Here is a 10,010-nt window from a genome sequence, read left to right as displayed (position 1 = left end):
TTACCAATATACTCACGGACCACTAGGGGGCGCTCACGGACCACCAGTGGGCCGCGGACCACACTTTGAGAAGCACTGCTCTAATTGCTAATTAATTATAATTATATATATATATTATAATTATAAGTAATTAATTAATAAATCTAATTGCTCTATTGTTTTAGAGTCTAAAACAATAAAAAATGACAGATGTGAAGAACAAACGAAGACCTATATAAACCCTGAATATACTTAAATGTAATAATGATACATTTTATTTAAGGTGCCTTTCATGACACCAAGGACACCGAATATACTTTAATTATAACAATATCTAGTTTTAAAAGTTACACATTCAAGTTATCCATGGGTCTACTCAGTGTAGTATTTTCTTTTTGTTCACCTGTGTGACCTCTCTGTCTCTTTTCCATCTCCTCTCAGATCACTCCTGATTCCCAGAATGACTTCGGCAGCTACAACTGCACCGCCTCCAACGTGATGGGCTCTGAGTCAAAGGAGTTCCTTCTGATCCAAGCAGGTTCGTGCACCGAGTCATTGAGCATTGTACCTCCCTGAAGAACTGCAACTCATCCTCCATATTGATATATCAGTGAGATATTTCACAGCACGAGGCAAGAAGCTTCACTTAACAGATTGATTCAAATTTCAAGGATAATTAAACAGCCTCTTCACTGCATACTGTTCTAATAGTACACCATCCATAAAATATCCAGTAAGTGTATCATTATCAGTAGGGCTTCTGACGGCATGATAATATCGAGTAGTTGTGGGAAGCTAGCAGACATGCAGAAATGGTTTGATAATGTGTTGATTCCTTCACCTTTTAGCACTTATAAAAACCTAGTGATGCTTTGTAGCACTGGGCAATCGTTTTACTTTTAGGCATTTCAAAGATAATGCAGGAATGAGTCCTAAAACCCAGAAATCAGTCAGTATTTTAGCACTTCCTATATGAAAGTCAATGGTTTTCTGAATGTGTTTTTGGTTGTTAGCCTGAAATTAGGTCTGTGGTTAACAGAAGCTGAAGAGATGTTGTTCTAAGACATCAAATACGTCAGTAAATACCCCACTCGTGAATTTAAAAACCGTTGTTGCTAACAAGTGTCTAAATGACACGACCAAATGTCATCAGGCTGAACATTAGCCGCCTTTAGCTTAGCGGAATTTATTTTATAAAAAACAGCAAGAAATAAAGGTGTCATGGCTATTATACTATAAAATCCAAACTGTTAGAAAAATATCACTCGACACCGGCTTGGTCTTCAATATCAGCATACATGGAAGTAGTCATCACACACAGGGCTGCGTTGGACAAATAGTTCCCAGAGTAGAGTCCTTGATATGCTGATGTACAAGAGAGGGTGTCACAGTCAACAAGATGGAGGAATACCGGTTCAAAGCAGTATTCTGACATTAGTTAAGATTACCTAAGGCCTGCATAAGCAACAAACATGACAGCCATATGCCTCTCTAGGGGCTGTGTCATCAGGCCAGTCTTAGGAACATATCATAACTCAATCACAGTGTCTCATGAGCGTCATCCATGTAGTCATACATCCGGCTTCGTACACAGCTACGTAGGGCCTCTGTTATCATGAGCTACTCTGATACAGAAGGAACATTCAGTATTTTCCCAACACTAACCCTAACAAAACAGTTAATATCCACAACGGACTCTGTAGACCTACATTTAACAGACAGTGTTGAAACCCACATGACACACTGTTTACAGTCAGTATGATGAGACATCAAGTCAGCTCTGTAGAGAATCACAATCAGAATACCTTTTTTCGTTCCACAAAAGTATGTTAAATAAAGTAAATACTACTCAGTCAGTGGTGAGTAGTGTTGAGTCNACACACACCTACATACACCTACACACATCTACACACATCTACACACATCTACACACACACACACACCTACACACATCTACACACACCTACACACACCTTGACACACCTTGACACACCTTGACACACACCTACACACACCTACACACACCTATACACACCTACACACATCTACACACACCTTCAAACCCCTTGACACACCTTGACACACACCTACACACACCTACATACACCTACACACATCTACACACACCTACACACATCTACACACACCTACACACCTCTATACACACCTACACACATCTACACACACCTACACACACCTACACACCTCTATACACACCTACACACACCTACACACATCTACACACACCTACACACCTCTATACACACCTACACACACCTACACACACCTACACACACCTACACACATCTACACACACCTACACACACCTACACACACCTACACACATCTACACACACCTCTACACACACCTACACACATCTATACACACCTACACACACCTACACACCTCTATACACACCTACACACATCTACACACACCTACACACACCTACACACACCTACACACACCTACACACACCTACACACATCTACACACACCTACACACACCTACACACATCTACACACACCTACACACCTCTATACACACCTACACACATCTACACACACCTACACACACCTAAACACACCTTCACACACCTACACACATCTACACACACCTCTACACACACCCACACACACCTACACACACCTTCACACACCTACACACACCCACACACACCCACACACACCTATATACACCTACACACATCTACACACACCTACACACATCTACACACACCTACACACACCTACACACTCACTGAAAGTCCCTGAGTGTGTTGCATGGCTTGAACCTGAATACACACTCATAAATAAAAACATAATTATTTGAGGATATTTTTGTCATGACTTCTTTACCTTTTCAGAGGACAACATCTCTACCTTATATACACATATATAATATTATAATATTACATTATGCTTCACATAATTAAATATCTTAACCATCTGCTTTCAGAATTTGAACCCAGTTCGCATTTTTTTTGTAATATCACAGGTGTTTTTGTAAAAAATAGAACAAAAAATATATTTGATATACAAAATATGTTATGCTAATTGAATGCTTGGGGGAATCTAGTTGTTTCCCTTTATGGGTTGAGTCAATTATAATCAACAACATGAACTTAAGTCAGTGTTTCTCAAAGTGGGCGGCGCAGAGGCATGACAGGGTGCGAGAGACCAGGAGGAACAATTGTTATGACAAAAAAAAAAATGTTATGACGTCGGCATGACCGGCGGAAACACTAAACTGTTGTGTCGTGTAGTGACACTGAGAAACCTATGAGGGCGCTGTAGGACACAGGTGTGTAATGCACATGATGAGGATGGAAGGTCAAGCCTGAAACCCAGATTTGAACAAATGTGCAGTGCAACAACAGGCTCTTTGCAGCCACTAATGCTGTGAAGACACACTTCTTTGCCAAATATCAGCATTTTCTTTCTTTTCATTTCTTTGCACAGTTTGCAAAGTGGCAAAGTATTATAGGTTATTGATCGAGAAAAGGGATTTCACAATTGTATTATTTATTATAATTTTTGAGCACACAGACTTCTGGAGCATTGTTTTATTTTCACTGTTCTAGCAAAGTTATTATTTTATTTTTTTGAAAGGAATGCTCACATTCATATTGATGTATTTTAATAAGTGTTAACTTGGCCCATTACGTGACTATTTGTGTTGGGGGGGGGGCCTGACTTTTTTTTTCTCCAAACCCCCTTTGGAGAAAAAAAAGAGACTCAAGAAGTTGGAGAACCGCAGACTTAAATGCATCTGTTTTGTTTTTCAGGAAAGCCAGAGGAGCGTCCCCGTCTGCCCCTGGGTCTCGAGCTGCCCCCCCCCAGAGGGAAGACCTCCGCAGCCGGCCTCAGCCTGAACATCATCGACTCCCCTGACCAGAGCCCCTCCAAGGACCCCCGGGACCTGGACCCTGAGCAGGAGGAGGAGTCCAGCGTCATCATCCACAGCCAGCTCCCCCCCGACGGCTCCCCGCTGACGGGCCCTCCGCCTTACCGGCCCCCGGAGGACACCCCAGATAAAAACACAGATCAACGCTCCCCTTCCTCCACAGACGACTCCTCTCTCGCGGCCCCTCGCTCCTGCGGGATCCCGCGGACCCTCTCGGCCCCCGTGATGCACCTCGGCCCCGCGCAGAGTCTGTCTGCGGAGGAGGAGAGGGCGGAGGACCGGTACCTGGAGCAGCTGCTGGAGCAGGCCTCCAATCTGCCCGGCAACAGGAACCAGAACCAGAACCAGGACTCAAAGGAAGCGTCAGAGGAAACTCAGGCGGAGGATGTTTCATGAAATCTGCTCTGAGCACGAAGCGTTAAATGTTTGGTTTACATAAATAATGTTGATGTAGAACTACAGAAGTATAGTCAGATTATCATTGGTTATATATTTCTCAATTTTCCAAGGAAGCATTGGAAGAAACTTAGGCTGCGGATATTTCATGAAAATGTAAAGTACGGATCAGCTCCGTTAAATGTTCCAGAACTAGAACTACAGCAGTATAGTCAGATTATCATTGTGGAGCAATAATATGCTTCAAATATGTCATATGTTTTCAGGTCAAGCAATCATTTTGGTTATATATTTGTCAATTTTCCAAGGAAGCATTGGTAGAAACTTAGGCTGCGGATATTTCATTCAATCTGAAATGATCATGCGTCAGCTCCGTTAAATTACCTGCTGACTCAGGCACTTTGGAGGTTTACAGTAATATGTTGGTGAGACACTACAGAAGTATTGTCAGATTATCAATGTGAAGCAATAATTGCTTAAAATATGTCATCAGTTTTAGGACCAGTAATTATTTTGATGATATGATTTTCCTGGGAAGCATCCGAGGAAATTAAGGCTCTGAATATTCCTTGAAAGTAGCAGCGATTTATTTGATTATCTGCACGAATCGGCTTTGTTTGGTACATTAAATGTTCTGTAACGGGACAGATTAAGCACTTTGGTGGATGGATGACATAAGAATTTTGGCGAAGAACTATAGAAATATTATCTAGCAATAATCACTTAAAAATGTTTCATCAGTTTCTGGAACAATAATCATTTTGGTTATCTTACTTTTTAGAGACGAGGTAAACAACTAACTTTCTGTAAATTTCTAAAAAACGTTATGACGAAGAATATTTCCTCCATAAGGTATTCAAGTATGTATAATATAATAGTGACAGTTTGTCAAATGTTGCTTATCATATCCTACTTAATTTAAATCTTTACAAGTAAATCTGCAACCTGAGGGTGTGAAGTCCAAAATATGCTGGATGTTATCCAGGAAGGGAGGGACTATGAGAAATTCTGTTGTGTTGCATTATGGGAAGTGTAGGATGTTGGTGTTTTTTGGCGCTTGATATAATTGGGATTGAAATGTGGCCATTGTGTTTTTGAACTGTCTTCCAACTTTATGTAGATGAAATACTGACCCTAGTAAAAACAATCATATAATCTCATCAAAATGTAAATAAGAGTCAATTAGAGCGAGGAGGCGCAACTTTTGTTAAAGACAGAATACTTGGCAAAAAAATCAGATTTTAGTCATTTATTACGTTACATGTTACCTGTTAGACGCTTTTATCCAAAGCGATTTACATACTCAATACTGTGGGCAATTCCCACAGGAGCAATGTGGGGTGAAGTGTCTCAGGGACACAACGACATGCTGACGGCCCGTCCACACAGCGGCGTGCGTTGAAGCTTGCCGGTGGGCGTGTCTGAAACTCGACCAACAACCAATCCCATGAATCTCCTGCCCCGGACACACAAGCACGCGGTTTGATTGGCTAGAGCTTGTACTGGCATATGATTCGATTGGCTGACGCTTCCGTCGAAGCTTCAAACGTTGAACATTGCTCAACTTTTGCAACGCGTAGCGACTCCCACAATGCAGTTCGGCAAAGCGTGACATCACCCCATTCAAAGTGAACGGGCAGAAGCGTTGAAGCTTGCCGGTGGGCGTGTCTGAAACTCGACCAACAACCAATCACATGAATCTCCCGCCCCGGACACACAAGCACGCGGTTTGATTGGCTAGAGCTTGCACTGGCATATGATTTGATTGGCTGACGCTTCCGTCGAGGCGGCAAAAGTAGAACATTGCTCTACTTTTGCAGCGAGCACCGCGAGAGAAGCTACGCTTTGCTCCCACAATGCAGTTCGGCGAATCGTGACGTCACGCCATTCAAAGTGAACGGGCAGAAGCGTTGAAGCTTCAACGCACGCCGCCGTGTGGACGGGCTGTAAGAGTGTCTATCTTTTTTTGTGTTTCAATTTTTTGAAAATAAAGTATTTACTTATACTTGACCTCTGTCTCCCGGGTCGTGCATTTGAGTCCTTTACCTTGTGTATCCAAGTTCGTGACACACTTCCTATGTGCCTGCTGTGACCTAAGGCCTACACTAATGATTCCTAATGGACATATAATATCAAAATATGTATAAAGTTTCAACTCAGTCCAAACTTTGTAACACAGGTTTTAAAAGTTTGACTCCTCAAACACACTTTTTAATAATGTAAAAAATATCAATATGCCTGAAATTGTTAGTATTGATCTGTGTGAAAGTTTGATTTCCCTCAGACTACCTGATCCATATCTGGGTCTCTCAAACTTTTTTATCATGTTTGCAAAGTTTGTGTTAACCCTTAAAGGATGGACAGCTTGGATTACTGCTTGGGTCTTGTTTTGTAATAGTTTTATTAATTATTTTTCAGGAATAATAACATTGTACTCACCAAGTTGACGGCTGAGATCTGGAGAAAACATGGGAAACATGGGAAAGAACTGTTAATCCAGATCTTAATGACTTTTAATCAAAGGTAAAACAAGAGGTTCAAAGTAGAAACAAGAAGTGAATCTGTATGTGGTAATGGATTTTTAAAAACAGACAGTTTTGGGTCAAATTATTTATTTTTTGTTGTAATTTTACCACATTCCCATATCTCAGCAATACCCTGGTGGGTGCAATTTTATAATTACTGATAGAAAAGATGGTGAAACAACAAAAATGCAACTAAGGTTGTAAAAAAACATGGAATATTCTATAAAAGTTGCATAAAGGGGCATGAATGAAACATTACATTTACTTGCACATCTCAACACATTCTCTTGCACTATTTTAACTATTTATTGAATTGTTTTATGTCCTATATATATTCATGCTACTCTGTTGGAGGAGCCTTTGACTTCAGTGTTTCATTGACATAATTACACTGTAGCTAATGTGCACATGACAATAAGGCCTTGAATTGAATTGAATTGAATTGAATACAGAACATCCTGATATTTAATGTAACGTTTATTTAATTTCAACTGAATGCTATTTTGTCAAGTTCATTTTCAACATTTTACTTGATACCTCATACACAAAATATCCTAGAAAACATGTCAGCATGACTTGTTAATGTGAATGTATTTGGCAGTGAGAGTAAATGGACCCATCTGTACCTGTGTGAGCAGGTCCTGTGATTTCTCCAGAGCGTGGGGCAGCTCTCTGCAGCGCGTCGACAGGTTGAGGATGGCCGTGGCCGCCATGTGCGCCGCCTCCATGTCGTGAGTGTAGTCGAAGCTGCTCTTACTGCAGGTGCTGCTGGCGCTGCTTCCTCCTGCTCAAAGGCAAAGGCAACGGTATTGTCAATCTTTGTTTGTGTGTACAGACAGAGAGATGGAAATACCGTTTCCCACAATCCCGAATGCAAAAATACAAATATATGTAACAGTTGTAAATATGCAGTGGTGTTTATTGTTAAATATTTCTTTGTCAGTCATTTAGTATAATCACACAAATTCTGTGTTTTGTATTTAAAAATTCTGTGTTCTTTATTTATTAAACGTTAAATACCTGACTGATCTAGAATCAGTGGGCGGAACCTCCAAATTGTAGTCACTGTACTCAGAAGCTTATTTGTATGGGGACTTCCCCTCTTCATATTGTGTCCCTGACATTTTCCTCTGCCCTTCTTGTGAATGTTCCACGTGAGAAGAGTCAGTCTGAGGGACAACTCATTCAATACTGATTTGTTGTATATTGTCTCTGTCAGTAAATAAACGGAGATCGCCTCAACGGTATACTGGCTCGGGTCTCATCCTTCAACAACACAAAACACAACGCAGACACCGCCAATCGACACCGGTTACATCTATATCAAAATATATATTTACCTATACCTCCCCCTCCCCCTCCTCCTCCTCCTCCTACTCCACAGCTCAGACTGCTGCTGCTGCTCGGGGCGTAGCTGCTGGTCGTACTGCTGGTCGGGCTCGATGTCTTGCAGTAACGCTTCACTGTACGGAGAAACACACGTACAGCAATATGGATTACTACAACGCCTCTACTGGGACATGTCTCCACGCTTTGATGTTCAAAAAGCTCTTTATTTCTCTCATACTGTCTGTGCTGCAGCACCTCTTTTCACCCTCTGTCTGAAACCAGAGCCCAGTCTGCTCTGATTGGTTAGCTCTGTTGTGATTCGGTCAACCTCTTAGAGATGTCCCGCCCCCTTAGTATATCACCTACAGTTCCCCCCCCCCTGTTTATTTGTTAATAAATTATTCGTTTTAGTTTTTACAAATAAATCTTTGGTGGGTGTCCAATCTGTTTGGAGGCGCTAGTCAAAAGGAGCGTGAGTGTAGGCAAAGTGATGTACTATGTCCAGGAAAGTAAACAAAGGAGGTCAATTGGAGGCAGGCAGGGATTTTGAACCTTTGCAGACAACTCAACTTGCACTAAAAACCTTGATAACACACTACTAGAAAGGGAACACCCCAAAAACCATGAACAGGGGCCTGCTTTAAGTGTAAGTCTTTGTTCGTTCGACAGGATGACAAATGAGCGAGAGTTACCACGGTGATGTCCACTATGTCCCGGAAGTAAGACAAAGAGTCCAATGGATGGCGTTCAGGCAGGATTTGAACATTTGCAGACCATTTACATGCACTAAAACCTAGAGAACACCACTACATGCATCACTTTCAATGCAAAATTAAATAAACATTACATTCAATATCAGGATGTTTATTCTTTCATATTTAGGCTATTCTGTATTTTAAGAAATCAAAAAAAGGTATTGTTAATTTTTCAAAAATAAACGAAATATTGAACAGAGGAAAGGATTTAAGGAGAAGTGATTGTGTTCTGGGTTGAGAGTGGAGAATGGAGGATGGAGGGAATGTGGAAACGAGGGAGATAATGGAGGCGAGCCCTGTTTCTTTGGCTTCCAGCCATTAGTGAGACGCAGGCGATGAGGGAGGCTTTTTTAGACGAGGCTGTCTGCGTTCCCCTCCATCCGACTCCAAAAGCATCCCTCCAGATCTCCTCCAACCAGAACACAACCACTTCCTTTTTCTTTGTCCTTACATCCTTATTTCTATCCGTCATAAAGATGTACAAACAAAGGACTTACACTTAAAGAGGCCCTATTATGCTTTTTGGTGTTTCCATTTCCCTCTAGCGTGTTCTATAGGTTTTAGTGCATGCTAAATGGTCTTCAAATGTTAAAATCTCTACCCTCCCTCCTCCCTTCCCCTCCCTCCCTCCCTCCTCCATCCTTGGCTCAGTATTTTCCACACTCTCACTCTAGCCATGTGGAGAGGCGGAAAAACACCTGCGTTCTTCAGCGCTTCACAAAGAGAATACACGAGTGACTGAGCGTGGTGTGTGTGTGTGTGTGTGTGTGTGGTGTGTGCCTGTGTGTGTGGTGTGTGTGTGTGTTGTGTGTGTGTGTGTAGTTGTGTGTGTGTGTGTGTGTGTTGTGTGTTGTGTGTGTGGTGTGTGTGCTGTGTGTGTTGTGTGTGTGTCAAGGTACAAAATGTTCTCTAATATACGGAAAACAGAGAAATCCTCGATAGTGGAATTTCTTCTTGGCAGGTTTTATTCCCAGAGTCTACGGCAAATGAGTTTCTACTCACTGTTTTTATATGCTTGCATTTATAAGAACAATAATAATTAAAAATAAAGCCTTTTTTTTACGTTTGCCAAAAAGAAATAAAAAGGAAAGATAAGTCTGAGAGTAAATCTGATTCCT

The sequence above is a fragment of the Notothenia coriiceps genome, unplaced genomic scaffold (genome assembly GCF_000735185.1).
Source record: "Notothenia coriiceps isolate Sejong01 unplaced genomic scaffold, NC01 NC01_scaffold00037244, whole genome shotgun sequence".
Taxonomy (NCBI): domain Eukaryota; kingdom Metazoa; phylum Chordata; class Actinopteri; order Perciformes; family Nototheniidae; genus Notothenia; species Notothenia coriiceps.
This window is presented reverse-complemented; position numbering follows the sequence as displayed.